The 15,506-nt window shown below is 43.1% G+C and overlaps 1 protein-coding gene across 2 annotated transcripts in view; it reads right to left on the reverse strand.

Moving 5' to 3' along the window:
- CSGALNACT2 (chondroitin sulfate N-acetylgalactosaminyltransferase 2) overlaps positions 1 to 838 on the reverse strand; it is a 784,311-nt gene extending 783,473 nt beyond the window's left edge. The window contains exon 1 of one of the 2 annotated variants that reach the window (XM_044056275.1): positions 616 to 832. The gene's annotated coding sequence lies outside the window, so the exon portion shown is untranslated. Of the gene's footprint in view, positions 1 to 615 lie in introns of both variants that reach the window. The other variant, XM_044056276.1, reaches the window with a different exon arrangement.
- Positions 839 to 15,506: the final 14,668 nt, after the last annotated feature.

The raw sequence follows: 15,506 nt of genomic DNA on the forward strand, positions 1-15,506 counted from the left end.
CATTCTATGTACTTTGTTAAATACAAATGTATTACATGAACAGTACTTAAATATGTAAATGGAGCAAAATTATTAAATCAGAATCTACTTTAATTTCCCCCATTATGTCAGTTTTAACGCGCTACACATTTAACACACACAGTCTGGATGTGAGTGGCACCTTGATGTGGGGAGTGTGCCAACAAGGAATTTCTGGGTACATGTCTGAGCCCTACATCCATGCCCTTAGTATGCTAACTAATCTTTAATCACTTAACAACTTATGCTTTCAAGCGTTGCTATCACAGTACGTTTCGTTTATTTTAAACACCGTCTTACTATATTACACAGAACCCTGACCTTTTGCAACATTTGGGCAAGTTTACTACCAGCTTTTCACGTACTCCGTTTGTAAGGCTGCCACTAAAATTGTGGAAGAGAAAATACACGCCACTGTTGCAATTGAGCTTCACTATTAGCACACAGCCATCTAACCTCATCTGTATTGGTACCGCTATCTATCACCAATAAGTTCCTCTCTTCGCTGTCCCTTTGCCCTGCATTTGTCTGCCTCCCTCTTCTGTCTTGCTCTCCCCGCGAAGAATGCCCAAATAATTGCAGACAGTCGGTACTCACCACCAGACGAGGGCTCGATCAGCTAGCAGACCTGCACGCACAACCGCACAAATAAGCACGGACCGCACCACATGAAGAAGAAAAGCACAGCAGCGTGATACAATGTTACAATTCTATGAACTTCCGCTCTCTGCGAGGAAATGAAACGCGAGCAGGATGAAGAAGAAGAGGTGGGACTCGATCTTAAAGAAACCCTGCATATATATCCGGCCAATTGCATACTGTACTAGCGATGCTATCTATCAACATCAGTGCAGCACGATGGTGTCCTTTTGTGCATGGATTTTGTTGCAACTCTCAAGACAGCGGTGTGTCTTGCAAAATGCATGCCAAGTCTTTATTTACATTGAAAGGATGCCAGTCTAAAGCGTTGGATTATCTCTAATATAGCAACTTCAGAGCCTGAAATTCCACCTCTGATGATGTGTGCTTGTCTGTCTCGTTTTAAAATGTGTGTATGATGCAGCCGCCAACTTCAATGGCTTTCCGTGTTTGCACTTTAAAAGAGAAGGATTTATGATTTGTCAGTGTGTGGTATTTACTAATGCGGTTTTGATGCAAAAGACATTTTCCAAAGTTCATCTCCACATTGATCACTTACTGAGTGGCACTGTGTACAGTGTAGTACCAGTTTGAATACATTAACATCTTTATAAGTAAGGCGGATCCCTAAAGTAATTATAATGTTTTACTCTTTGCGTGTGAATACAATAATTTCAGCACCTGAGCTTCAAATTCTATTTTGACATTAACATTGATATTTGACATTAACTATTTTAGAATATTTCCATTCCATGTCACGGACTTGCAACACTCTTTCGTGAACGCAACAAGTTCACAACTCCTGGAGCATGGGTGTAGCCAAGCATACGTGTAAGCTACGTGGTACAGATTTGGTCTTGAAAAGTAGCACTTTGCCTGATGCAGGGGCACGAACCTCCACATACACAACTAGCATCTATAATTAGACATACTGATTGGTGGTCATTTAAAATACTGGATTTAGTTTTCATGAGTTGTAATTCTTTAACTATGTTCATGACTATTATGATGTTATATATTTTTGACTGCGGCCATATACAAACAACACGAAAACGGAGAATCTAACTACAAAACACGGAATAACAAAATTGCAAGTAGTAAATTATGTAAAATATGTTATGTTCATTCACATCAACTGCTCATTTTTTCGCAGAATGCTCAGATTTTTGCCTCATATTTTTGGTTTGTGCCTCATAAAAAATTGGCTTTATAGCAAATATTTGAAGATTTAAGTCTGTAAATAGACACACGTTTAAGTTCCAAACTTCATATCCTTCAGAAAATGCATGCTAACACAAATCATGTTATTCTCGCAACTTTCTAAGTTTCTAAGAGCAATTTGGGGGCTTTTGTCCCCCATTATTTTGCACTTCCTCCAGATTTCGTTTGCTAAGAGGTTGAGAGATATGGCTATGTTGAATGAGTAAGAGCCTAAAATGCTAAATTCAGTTAAATGTCATGTTTTCCATTAATCACAGTCCCAATTCCAGAATTTTATGTCATTTTTCAGGAAAAAAAACTGTAAAGCTAGTAAATTTCTTGGCTGAACTGGATCTACGCCTAGCCTAGGGTCCATAGAGAGATACAGCTTAACACTTTTTGTATTCCTAATCAGGCTGCTGTATTAAGTAAGACAACAAACAAAATATAGCTCAAACAGCCTGAATAAAATGGTCCCTCCTACCAACTTCATCTCACTGATATTGATTAAATGATAGCATATCTGTAAAACAGCTGGTTTACTGCAAGCATATTTAAAAAAAGAATTTAGTAAAATGTCTGGCTAACTGTTAGCATATTTGATAAAGAATTGAGTAAAAAGTACTGTAAAATCCTGTACTTTTAGATCTGAAGTAGTTTACTTCATTTGGTCTTCAACCTGTGGGATACCAGATCCGTATCGGATCCGAGCCTGCAACCTTACTAGCATATGTTCTGAGCTCCAAGCTCCTCCCCTTACCAACAATACACCTCCACTACCTTCCAAACCCCAGATCACATTTGCTGCAGCTAGCTGAAGCATCGTGATCTCCCGAGCTCTGGGTAGTAAGTGGGTGTTAAAGTCTTACAAAGTCAATTTTTCTCTTCTAACTTTAGGTTAGTGATAGGGTAGGTTCCACTTTCTCCTCCCCTCACTTGGTGCATCGAGTTATCGATTTTTAGAGTTGTTAGCTTAGTTTTAGAGTAGTTTGTGAGTGTGTTTGCTTCCCCTCCCCCCAGTGTGTTCTGTGTGTGAGTGTGGTGAGTGGGTTTTTCAGTAAGGAAAATAATACATTTTTTTCTTGTTGTTTTTCCACTGAGACTGTGGCTGAAAAGCTGATGTTTAAAAGATGCACTGAGTGTGGCCATAAGTTATCCCCTGAAGATGGCCACACTCTTTGTGTTATGTGCTTGGACGTGGTCCATCTTAGTTCAGACTGCACTATATGCACGGGTTTTAACCCGCGCGCCAACAAAGACAGGAAGGCTAAGTTGGCCCTGAAAGGCCTTCTTCCCACTTCTGAGGTAGTTGTCTCGTCTTTGGCTTCGGTCACAGCAGCTGCTGTGGCCACCTCTCCTTCTTCTCTTCCCCTGGCATCTCCTCCCTTCCAGGCTGGGACTAAACCTCCCGTGCCAAAGCCTGCGGAGTGGAAAAGGGGCAGAGAGAGAAAGAGAGAGAGTCAAAGTTGAGAGAGAAATGTAAGAGGTCTCCGGACCTCCCTTCACCAGTCAAGACACCTAGGATCCGTGACTCCCCTCAGCTCTCTGAGGTTTTCCCTGGAGCCGGAGGAGACATGCTCTACATCTTGGACCTCAGTGCCCCAACCCACAAGGTCGGAGTCCATGGCCTCGTCGAGGTCCAGCCGGTCTTTATCTGAAGTTGACATGGATAAAATGATGAGGAGGTTCATCCGTACTCAGATCCAGATGGGGGTCTTGCCAGCTCCCTCTCCCTCAGGAGCTCACTTCCTTTTTTCCAACCGATTTCTCCTTCTCCGATCCATCCACTGGGTTTGGAGTATATAGATATCAGGATGGCTTTAGTCAGAGTATCGATGCTGACGGTACCTGCTTCCTCAATAATGACAGCTGCCTGGAGAGTGTCGGATACGACGGTACCTGCTTCCTCAACAATGACAGCTGCCTGGAGAGTGTCGGATACGACCAGCTTGGATCCAAGCCGCTCTTGAAGCCAGAGCTTGGGTGTCAGATCCAAGGGAGTGGAACTTTTTTCATCTGCTCTGCCTTTGTCGAGCCAAGTTCCCTCCCTCAGAGCTCCATCCACTTCAGCCCCGGCTCTGATTCTCTCATCAGACCCAGGGAGACCGGCCTCCTTATTGGTTCTACAGGAGGTTCGTTCTCCCTCCGAATTCAACATAGTAGAAAGGGTTCTCTCTGCTGGATCAAGACCCCTGACTGTCCCCTTGGACTCCGCCCCAACCCTCTCGGCTCTCTCTACAATTCCCATAATTTTACCAGAGGGTCAGCCCGTGATCGAGGAGCCCCAGACGGTTCCCCCTGAGGAACAGGTGGCTTGCGAGTTCCCCCCGGAGAGCCCCACCAGAGAGGTGCTGCACAAGCATATGTGCAAGAGGAGGCACTTGGACTCCCCCGAATCCCTCACCGAGGATACGGACTTAGATGATGGGGAAGGTTCCCACAGGTCACCTCCCGAGGATGTCTCCTTTAGAGACATCATGGAAATCCTTCACCAATGTGGAGATTGGTCTGCCCCCAAACCTTCTTCTAATGAGTCCATGTTCCTGGAGGCTTTTGGCACAGGCCTATCTACTTCCTGGGTGTCCCGTCCTGTACAGATCCCTTGGTGGACCTGGTCACCCCATGGGCATTGAAAGAGCTGGACACCATGGAACAAATTCCCAAAAGGCCTGACAAGATTCTGAGTCCATCTTCAGATAGGCCGGCATGGAACAGGGGCTCCCCCATAGATGCTATGGTGGTAGCAGCAGCCACAAGAAGGAACAAGCCCATGAGAGTTCCTCGGTTCATCCTTCTGACTGAGAGTCACGGATGATCGAAGACCGCCTAGGGAAGTGGGTTTACTCTTCAGCTACCTTTTCTATTAGGGTGCTGAACTATCTGGCCCATGTCATGGGACTCCAATGCAACCTGGTAAAGGAGCTGGCAGAGTCTCCCCCTAAGTTCATGTCACAGGAGGACAGGGACTCATTCTCTGCAAGGATGGCTACTTTGAAAGCAGTCTCCGACACATCCATGCAACTCCTTTCACATGTTACTAAAGGAGCAGCTAGGGCAGCTGGGTCCGGCATGTACATGAGGTGCAATGCCTGGCTCAGATTATGTTGATTTTCGGAACCTTTCAAGGAGTTCTTTGCCAATACCCCTTATGATGGCTTTACTTTTTTTGGTAAGACCATCAAAGAGATGTTCATCCAGAGTGAGAAGGATGGGAAGACACTGTATGCCATCGGGATCCGCTTCTTGAACCCTCAAAGGTCCTTTTCCCAGAAACAGAGAGGGCAAAAGAAGATGTGGTTCTGGAAGTCACAGTATTCCCGGGACACTCATGGCTCTTCTTCTTCCAGGGGCAGAGGGGGACAGAATGGACACTGGCCCAGAGGCAGGGGAGGTCTGAGGAATTTTGGGTCTCAAAAACCTTACTTGGACAGACCCGGACAGCAACCTTGAGGGGTGGCCCAACTGCTCTATTCTGGAGGCAGTCAGGGAAGATTGTCCTTGCACCTGGCGGCATGGGAGTCCATAGTATCAGACCATTGGATGATTCAGATCATATCCAGAGGATACTCTATCCCCTTTGTGGGTCCCCCGAAATCTCTCATCCACCTCCCAGAAGTACCACCCTTGCAAAGGGAGGCAACAGCACTGGAAATTTCCAAGCTGCTAGAAAAATGAGCCATTGAAACCATCCCCCCAGATCAGTCCACATCTGTCTTCTACTACAGGTTCTTTTTGGTGCATAAGAAAATGGGGGAACTGAAGGCCCATTCTGGACCTATCTACCCTGAACCTCTCAGTTGCCAGAGAGAAGTTCCGGATGGTCACACTACAGTCCATCATGCCATACATGCAAGAGAGCGACTGCTCGTTAGACTTCCAGGATGCTTACTATCACATAAAAATGCACAGATGTTCCAGGAGGCTCCTCCGCTTCCAGCTAGGGGTCAATCATTACCAATTTCAAGCCCTACCTTTTGGTTTCAACACAGCCCCCTGGGTGTTCACCAAAGTGATGGCAGTGGTAGCGGCTCACCTGAGGCTTCAGGGGATTCAGGTCTATCTGTACCTGGATGATTGGCTCCTCACTGTGCCCACCAGGCATCTACTCTCCCAAACCAGGGATTATTTCTTGATCCTTGCCCTGCATTTGGGGATCACAATCAACTCATCCAAATCACTCCTAGATCCTGTACAGGTGATAGACTACATTGGTGCAAGGATAGATACTTTACAGAGCAAAATTTTCCTGACCTCAGAGAGAGTACAAAACCTGAGAATGCATGTCTCCCTAATCTACCATTCTCATCTTCCAACAGCGGAATCAGTGTTGAGGGCCTTATGTTCAATGGCGGCAACCATAATGCTTCTCCCATGGGATTGGTTACATATGAGAATTCTACAGTGGACTCCAGCTGTTCAATGGTCCCTCTTGGAACTTCCATTGTCATATCCAATACAACTCAATCGTTCATCTCTCATATGGTGGATGTGTTCTCCAGATATTTTGGAGAGACGACTCTTTGTTCCAGCCTCAGCCCAAGCCACAGTGACCAAGGATGCCTCCCAACTCAGGTGGGGGGACATTGTTTGGGCAGTCCAAGGCCTGTGGTCCCCTGTAGAGACCAGCTTGCACATAAATGTTCTAGAGATGAGGGCAGTCCTTTTAGCTTTGCAGGCCCTTCATGCCTTTTTCCCTCTGGGAACTATTGCAATTCAGTCAGACAACATATCAATGGTCTGGTATATAAATAAACAGGGAGGGACCAGATCTTACTCCCTTTGTCACGAGGCCATGAGAGTGTGGGATTGGGCGATCTCCACCGGTCGTTTTCTCATCGCAACGCACATTCCGGGTTGGTCTAACATCCTAGCGGGCAGGTTAAGTTGGACTATTCTGATGCCTTATGAGTGGTCTCTGAATCTTTCAGTAGCTGAACAGATCTTCTGCGAGTGGGGTCAACCTTGCTGCAATCTCTTCGCATCTCCTTCCAATGCGAAGTGCAGTGAGTTCTTCACTCTGAACACCTTGCCAGGGGAATCCCCCAGAGATGCTGTAGTCCATGCTTGGCCTCCCGGTCTTCTGTATGCTTACCTTCCAGTACCTCTTATTCTGAGGTTTCTACACAATGCTTGTCAACTGGGGAGCAAAGTGATCCTCATTGCCCAATTTTGACCTCACCAGGTATGGTTTCCCTTCCTTTGGTCTCCCCTTCTGGCTCCACCTTGGATCTTGGATCCCACTCAGGATCTGATTTCACACCCTTCGGGGGTTCCTCATCCAGAGCTGGACAGTTTGAAGCTCACAGCTTGGCTGCTCCAGTTCCCGTGATTGCTAGGACTCCGGGATTATCCTCCTCAGTTAGATCTATTTTGGTGGCTGCTCATAAGTCTTCTACCAGGAAGGTTTATCGCAGCAAATGGAAATGTTTTTCCCTTTGGGCCTCTCAAAGGAGTTTAGACCCCTTCACAGCTCCTATATCCACCATTCTTGATATTCTAGCTGATATTTTTAAACATGGAGCTAGTTCTTCTACTGTCAAGGTTCAGTTGGCTGCCATTTCTCATTTTCATGTGAGTGAGAATTCTGCCTCTTTACCCTCTTCCAGGCTGTGCCCCCCCAGTCAAGGATCCTGTTTCCCCATGGGACCTTGCTATGGTTCTTCAAGCTCCAGTCGCTCCGCCTTTTGAACCTGCTGCAACCACAGATCTAAAATATGTATCTTGGAAAACAGCATTTCTGGTGGCTATTACCTCTGCCAAAAAGGTTTCAGAACTGCAGGACTTGTCCACAAAGTTCCTTATATGATTTTTCACAAAGATAGGGTTTCCCTTCGGACCAATCCATCCTTTCTTCCTAAGGTGGCATCACCAGTTAATATCAATCAGACCATCAATTTACCTGTTTTCTTTCCTAATTTTGCTAACAAGATGGAATACAAACTCCACCTGCTGGATGTTCATAGACAGTTATGATTCTATTTACACAGGACAAAATATTTCTGTAAATCTGATCAATTGTTTGTATCCTTCTATGAATGTTTTTTGGGGAAACCTATCTCCAAGGTCACTGTTGCTTGATGGATTTCTTCTTGCATCCTTCAGGTCTATAAGGACAGAGGCATGTTTCCTCCGGGTCAGGTGAGAGCTCATTCCACTAGATCCATGGCTACGTCTGTGGCCTTTTGGTCTAGAGTCTCTTTGGATGATATTTGTTCTGCAGCTACTTGGTCCTCATCTCATACCTTTATTTCTCACTACAAATTGGATTTGACTTCTAGATGGAGAGCATCCTTTGGTTCCGTGGTACTCCAGAATATCCTTCCATGAGGGCCACCCAGGAGTTTAGCAGCTGGGGACTCTTTCCCACAGGTTGAAGACCAAATGAAGTAAACTACTTCAGATAAAGAAGTTATGTACTCACCATAACATTCCATTTGAGTAGTTCTGCTTCATTTGTCTTCAACAGTCTCTCCCTCCTTCCCCCAGACCTTGGCATATGAACAGCCTATGGGCTGCAGTTGTAGGTCACAAGTATTTTTTCAGGTCGGGTTATCAGTATAAGATTCAGCAAACTTGATCTGAGGGTTGGAAGGTAGTGGATGTGTATTATGGGTAAGGGGGGAGCTTGGAGCAAATGCTAGTAAGGTTGCCAGCTCAGATCCAATATCCCACAGGTTGAAGACAAATGAAGTAGAACTACTCAGATGGAATGTTATGGTGAGTACATAACTTCTTTTTCTAGCCCGCATACTTACAGACCTTAGGAATGCTGTGGTCTGGTTTAGCCAATTAGAAGCTTGGTTTTGCACCCCCTGACTAGTTACTTATGCGAGCTTACTTCTAGGACTGCTGTGACTGCCATATTCAATCCCCTAGTGCCTACAAACCCAGTCAGTGGTTTCTCAATACAAACGCAGTATGCCAGAATACATTTTTAAGCATTTTATTGACTGTGTGTTGAAAGTTTTGCTTTTTAAGCTTAGCGATGTGCATTGAAGTGAAATACTAAAATGCTGGAGCAGAAGTGATTTATAGCATTAGCGAGTAAATTTACCTACAATGTTTTTATGCCAGGACTGATTTTTAAGCATTTTATTGACTACATGTTGAAATTTTTAACTTTCTAAGCTTACCGATGTGTATTGAAGTGACATACTAAAATGATAGTTTAAGTACCAAGAGCAGAAGTGATTTTTAGCATTAGCGAGTGGATTTACCTGTAATGCTTTTGAGTGTAACTACTGATAGCATACTATCACAACTGTAATTACCTGTGTAAAGCTCTCTGTAATACCTGTTGATAACTACTGCTCTGCCTGAAAGTTATAACAGTGTGCATGTTACTACATAAGCTCTGGTCCTACTAGACTACATGAATGCTCTGCCTGAAAGTACAATACTGTTTGCATGCTGTTATATAAGCTGTGGTTCCTTTTAGAATCCATGCACTGACTTATTGTACCTTACTAGGTCTTTCCACCCCACCTGTTCTTACCTCAAATGGCTCAATTTGTGCTGAAAGAAACATCCTACCTGAAAACTAAAAGAAAACCACTCCTGCACTGTCCCTCGCTAAGGAAAAGGACTGCAAAAGGTCTATATCTTAAGTGCAACTGTAAAGCTTGGCTGGACTGGGTCTATGGCTAGACTAGGGTCCATAGAGTGATACAGCTTAACACTTTTTGTATTCCTAATCAGGCTGCTATATTAAGTAAGAAAACAAACAAAATATAGCTCAAACAGCCCGAATAAAACGGTCCCTCCTACCAACTTCATCTCCTTGATATTGATTAAATGATATCATATCTGTAAAACATCTGGTTAACTCCTAGCATATTTAAAAAAAATAATTTAGTAAAATGTCTGGCTAACTGTTAGCATATTTGATAAAGAACTGAGTAAAAAGTACTGTAAAATCCTATACTTTTAGTTGTAGCCCACATACTCACAGACCTTAGGAATCCTGTGATCTGGTTTAGCCCCGTTCTGCTCGCCCTCACTCAACGTCCCACCCACCCCACTAGTGCTAAATTTAAAGCCCAATAAACCACTGCCCCCTTCCATAACCTATCACAGATAACCCACACTTTCATATACCACCCCTTCCTGCCACTAATCCTCTGGATTCCCAACCCACATTCCTTAGCCAAGTGCTACATTAACTATCAAAACGAGACCAATTATGTTCCTCTTTTCAATATTGCTCGGGCCATATCTCCTCATCATCTATGAAAATCAGCCCTACCTTGGCTTTCACCACCCCTTATCCAAAACCAATACTGCTCCTACCTTAAATAAATCAGATCAACTCATAGCTTGCTACAAACCTGTCTTTTCCACTTTTAACAACCATCAACTAACTAGACCATGGTCCATCTCCCCCCAAACTAGATATTATCATAATATAATCAGTAAAGCCCTGAAACTAATAATTACTGTACAACATAGTCTGATAAGGGATGGAGACATCTACCCTACCCTGGTCCCAACCCTCCCACAAGCTCCCAGCCCACTACCACTTCTAACATTTGGCCAAATACAAGGTCCCCTAACTCTCTCCTGACTTGCCACCTAAATATCAGAAGTATTAATAACAAGGTCCATAATCTTCATGCCCTCTTAGCAGCCTATTCACCTGATGTGCTATGTCTTACTGAAACCTGGCTAAAACCAGGAACTAAAGACAATGAGGTTATCCCACCAGGGTACAACATACTCAGACTAGGCCATAACACTAGGAATGGTGGAAGAGTAGCAGTGCTGTTTAAAAACACACTAGATGTCATACTAGCCCCACAACAGCCCCCCTTGTTCAATAATGCAGAAGCTCTCGTTCGCAAACTACAGCTTAACAACATTAAATCCATATTCATTGCCTGCATTTACATCCTCCCAGGCAACAATGCAAACACCCTAGAAGACTTCCTTCAATGGCTTTCTAACACTTACCCCCATGAAACTATTGGGTTAGGAGACATTAATATTGACTGGAACAATTTTTCCTCTGAATCTCCTACCACCCATGTAAACCTTCATGGCTATACACAGCTCATATCCTCACCCACCAGAATAAATAAATCCAACTACAAAGGTAGTATCCTGGACTGGATTGTTATCAACAATCACCCAGACTTGTACTATATGGGTACCCTCCCAGATGATATAAGTGACCACCTACTCACATAATTAAGCATAAAGTAGATAACCGCAACCAAGTTCTCTATAAATTTATCAGAGATGATAAGAACTTTAACTCCACTGACTTTCACAATGAACTCAAAGCATGCAATTGGGCCATCCTAAAAGATCTTCCACCGGATGATGCTGTAGCCTATTTTAATTCTCAATTCCTCAACATTCTAGATTCTCACTCTCCTATCCGCACCCTCAGAGCCCAAACTAAGACCGCCCCCTGGCTCTGTAAAGTAACCAAAACCAAAATTATAGCAAGAAACAAAGCATAGGACACATGGCGCACCTCAAAAAACCCACTCAACCATATTAAATTCTGGCAGCTAAGGAATGTACTAAGAAAGCCACATTGTTAGACAAACAAAAATTATCAACACCTTCAGCAAAAACATCAGAACAAACCTCAAAAATTTGGGGCAGGAATAAACAAACTGCACCACCCCGGCCAAACCACCACTCCCACCCCATCAGCTTGTAACCTAAAAACTCCAGAGGAAACTGCAAACATCTTTAACAATTTCTTTACCAAGACCATCCAATCACTAGCTAGCCAACTACTCCCCACCAGCTCCTTTCAGAATTCCTCCTCAACCACTACCCCACTCCCTTTTAACTTCCAGCCTGTATCTACATCTACCATCAGATCTCTAATTAACAAACTAAAACCCACTACCCTAGCAGCTGATCTCCTCCCACCACAATATCTACAGAAAGAAGCAGATGCCATTGCATATCCTATTTCTATTATAATAAACCGAACTGTGTCTGAAGCCACCATCTCCTCTCTCTGGAAGGTTCCCCACGTTATTCCCCTCCATAAGGGAGGTTCACTCATTAGACCTCTCAAACTACAGACCAATAGCCATACTATCACCACTGGCCAAAATAATGAAAAAATGCGTCCACAATCCATTCATGCAGTATCTCACCCAGAATAAACTACTGGCCAACTCTCAGCATGGCTTTAGGCCAAACCACAGCATCACATCAGCCCTCCTATCCTTCACTAACTCTATCAACATCAACCGAAACAATAACAAACTTCCTCAGCTCTCTTCCTTGATCTCTCTAAGGCCTTTGATATGGTCAGTCATCAGCTACTTATCCATACCCTGAAGAAACTCTCACTAAACAGCACTGCAATTAAATGGTTCCAATCTTATCTGTCTGATAGACAACAAGCAGTTTTATGGCAGAATACCATATCCACTCATCTACCCATTACACTAGGAGTCCCCCAAGGCTCCATACTAGGACCACTACTCTTCTCAGTCTTTATCAATGACCTACCCACCATCACTCCTAAGGCCACCTGCATCCAGTACACGGACGGCTCTACATTAATCTGCACTGCTTCCTCCACAACTGAGCTTATGACCCTAACCCAGAATACTTTCAATGATGTTGAAAAATGGTTTGCAAACCTTAAACCCCAACAAAACTAAGCTGCTAATCTTTTCCCCCACTTGTAAATCCTCCTCACCATTTTTTACTTTAAGTTCCAACAATGGCACAGTTATATCCTCATATACACACACAAAACTACTAAGGGACACAGTCGACAATACCCTAAAATATGATACCCATGTCAATCAAACCATTAAATCTATCAACAAAAAACTGGGCTCCCTCTACAGGATCAAACCTTTCCTCACTCCATTTGCAAGAACAACTATCGCTCGGTCCCACTTACTATCTACCCTCCTCTATACCTCCCCCCTTTTCACTAACTTGAATAAAGCCACTCTTACCAAACATGCTATCAGTTACAACCATATTGCTAGATTTGCTACAGGTACTACCTCCATGACCCACCATTGTATCAACCTAACTCAACTAGGATGGCTTGAATGGCCTAGTCTTCTCCAATACAACAACTTATAATAGCCCACAAAGTTCTATACCACCCCGAGAAAACACCAGCACTAAACAAGATCATTAATCCATACTGCAACCTGAGGTCACTGCGCTCTGTTGACAAACTGCTGGTGCAAACAACCAAGAGCATAAATGTGGCTGGGGACTCTCTATTCGCCAACTCAGTAGGCAAAACTTGGAACTCGCAACCTGCTGAACTTACTCTCCAACCCTCTTTAACCCAGTTCAAAAAAAGCCTCAAACTACACTTCCAATTGCACTGGCAATGCCCCTGCTCAAACCCTGACTGACCACCAATCACTGGTCTTGGAAACTCTGCCTAATCAAATCCATCTTTGATTCTAAAAAGTGTCTGAACTCTTTAAGGGACTAAACCCTTATCTACATGTATCAATGTCTGAAACTTAAGCTGCTTTATCTAATTATGTCAACAATGTTTTATCAGTGTTTGTAACCTTACTGAAGACTGCATATTATACTTATTATTAAATGTTTCTATTGTTCCTAATGTAATGTACTCTGCTAACTTGGAGCTTTTCTCCCAGGGCCTCTGCTGAAAATGGACATATATCCAGTCGGACCTTCCCGGTAAACAAATGTAAAATAAAAAAATAATTAATAAAAATAAAAATAGTAGCCATGGAAGTTCTAGGTATCCATCTTAAAAGAAAATATGCAACGGGTAGGAGCAGAAATAAACTGCCACAGCTTTGCAAGAAATGAAATGACACAGTACTCACGTTGTTAAAGGAGGAGCATTGCTTTTTTATTTTTATATATTTTTTAGTTTGACATTTGCTAACCAAGATAAGACTGACTGGGCAGCAGCCCTTTTTCAGTGGAGGCCCAGGGAGAAAAGCTCCATACACACAAAAAAAGTGAGTAGGAAGTATAAACAAGGATATAAAGTTAACACACAAAGTGAATTCTAACGTATGCTAGCTGAGTAAAATACAAAAATAGTGGTAAGGACATAAGCAATATGTACTGAGGACATAGAACGTAAAAGCAAATTTATTGTGGCAGCTTAACTTACTGTTGACTGATTAAACAGATAATTAGGTGAAAGAATAAGGCAGATTTAGAATGGAGTAAGGGGAAAGAAAAATATGATTGTACAGGAAAAAGAAATGGTGGTTAGATCAGTGAAGGGTAACAGAGATGAGGGTATAGGTAAAGCACAGATAGAATATATAGGTGAGGGGAAAATGAAAAGGAGGCCTGTAGTAGAGTAATGTCGTCGAAGAGGGAAGAGAGGAAGAGGTTAATGGAAGGTTAGGCAGGATTAAGGCAGGAGAAAAGCCAAGACTTAAAAAGCTTTTTTAAATGTAAGACTATTTGGGACAGATCTGATGGTTAGTTTGTTCCAGGACAGAGCCACTGTATAGTTGTATAGGCTATGACCTATGGATCTTTAGGCTTGTAGATTTTCAACAGAAGTCCGTCAGAGCTTCAGAGAGAGCGATTCAGAGTACAGTAAGTGATGAGCGGAGAGATGGCTGGGCAGGAATTGGGTTTGTTAATTATGAAATTGATGAGGAGCAGCTGAGAGAGGAGGAGCTCGTAAGGCAGCTCAAGCTAAAATTAAGGATTTTAGAGACAGGCAGTTGTGTGAGTTTTGGGGTTGGTTATCAGCAAATCTGGCATTGCAGGTTGGTTAAAATAGAAGAAGCACATGGTAAGGTGGGAAGAAGATAAGCATTAGCAAGGGACAGTCTAGTGTTACTGGTAAGGAATTTTTGTTCTGTCACACATACCACATTTTTGATGATTTTTTTTTTATCCAATTTTGAACATGTAGATCAAATTTTAGTTGATCAACAGTGATGACACCCAGGAGTTTAGTGTGTGTCGCTATTTCTATTAAGGTGTCATCAAGAGATGTAATGCTGAATGATGATTCCAGGTGAGATTGAGATTTAGGAGAAAGAGAAATCGTTTTTTTTTTTTTTTTTTTTTTTTGTGACGGGGTTAATTGCGAGTTGGTTTTCATTTAGCCAGCTTTCAACAGAGTTAAAGTATTTTTGAGTAAGGGAATACAGGTGTGACAGATTGTCAGATGCGCAGATGATAGTGTAATCATCAGCATATTGTATTAATGAGAAATGAGCACAGGATGAGTGAAGACTGTATGTAAAGATGTTGAGTAGAACTGGACCTAGAATGGAACCTTGTGGTACACCAATATTAGCATCAAGGAATTTTGAGAAGGAGGAAAACCAATTGACAGACTGCTATTTGCTCCTAAAGGTAACTAGAAAACCAGTTGAGAGTAGAATTAGAAAAAACAAGAGCAGACATTTTAGAGAGAAGCATGGGGTGAAAGGCAGTGTCAAAAGCTTTGGAGAGGATCAGAAAAGGGGAGGCTACCAGGTTGTTATTTTCTCTAGCTTTAATGATAGTATGAGTGAAGAAGACTAGAGTATTAGTTGTGCTGTGGCTAGGACCATAGCCATATTGAGTTTAGTATGAGTGAAGAAGACTAGAGTATTAGTTGTGCTGTGGCTAGGACCATAGCCATGTTGAGTTTAGTATGAGTGAAGAAGACTAGAGTATTAGTTGTGCTGTGGCTGGGACCA

This window comes from Protopterus annectens, chromosome 14.part0 (genome assembly GCF_019279795.1).
Source record: "Protopterus annectens isolate FY-2018-M chromosome 14.part0, PAN1.0, whole genome shotgun sequence".
In the NCBI taxonomy this organism is placed as follows: Eukaryota; Metazoa; Chordata; order Ceratodontiformes; family Protopteridae; genus Protopterus; species Protopterus annectens.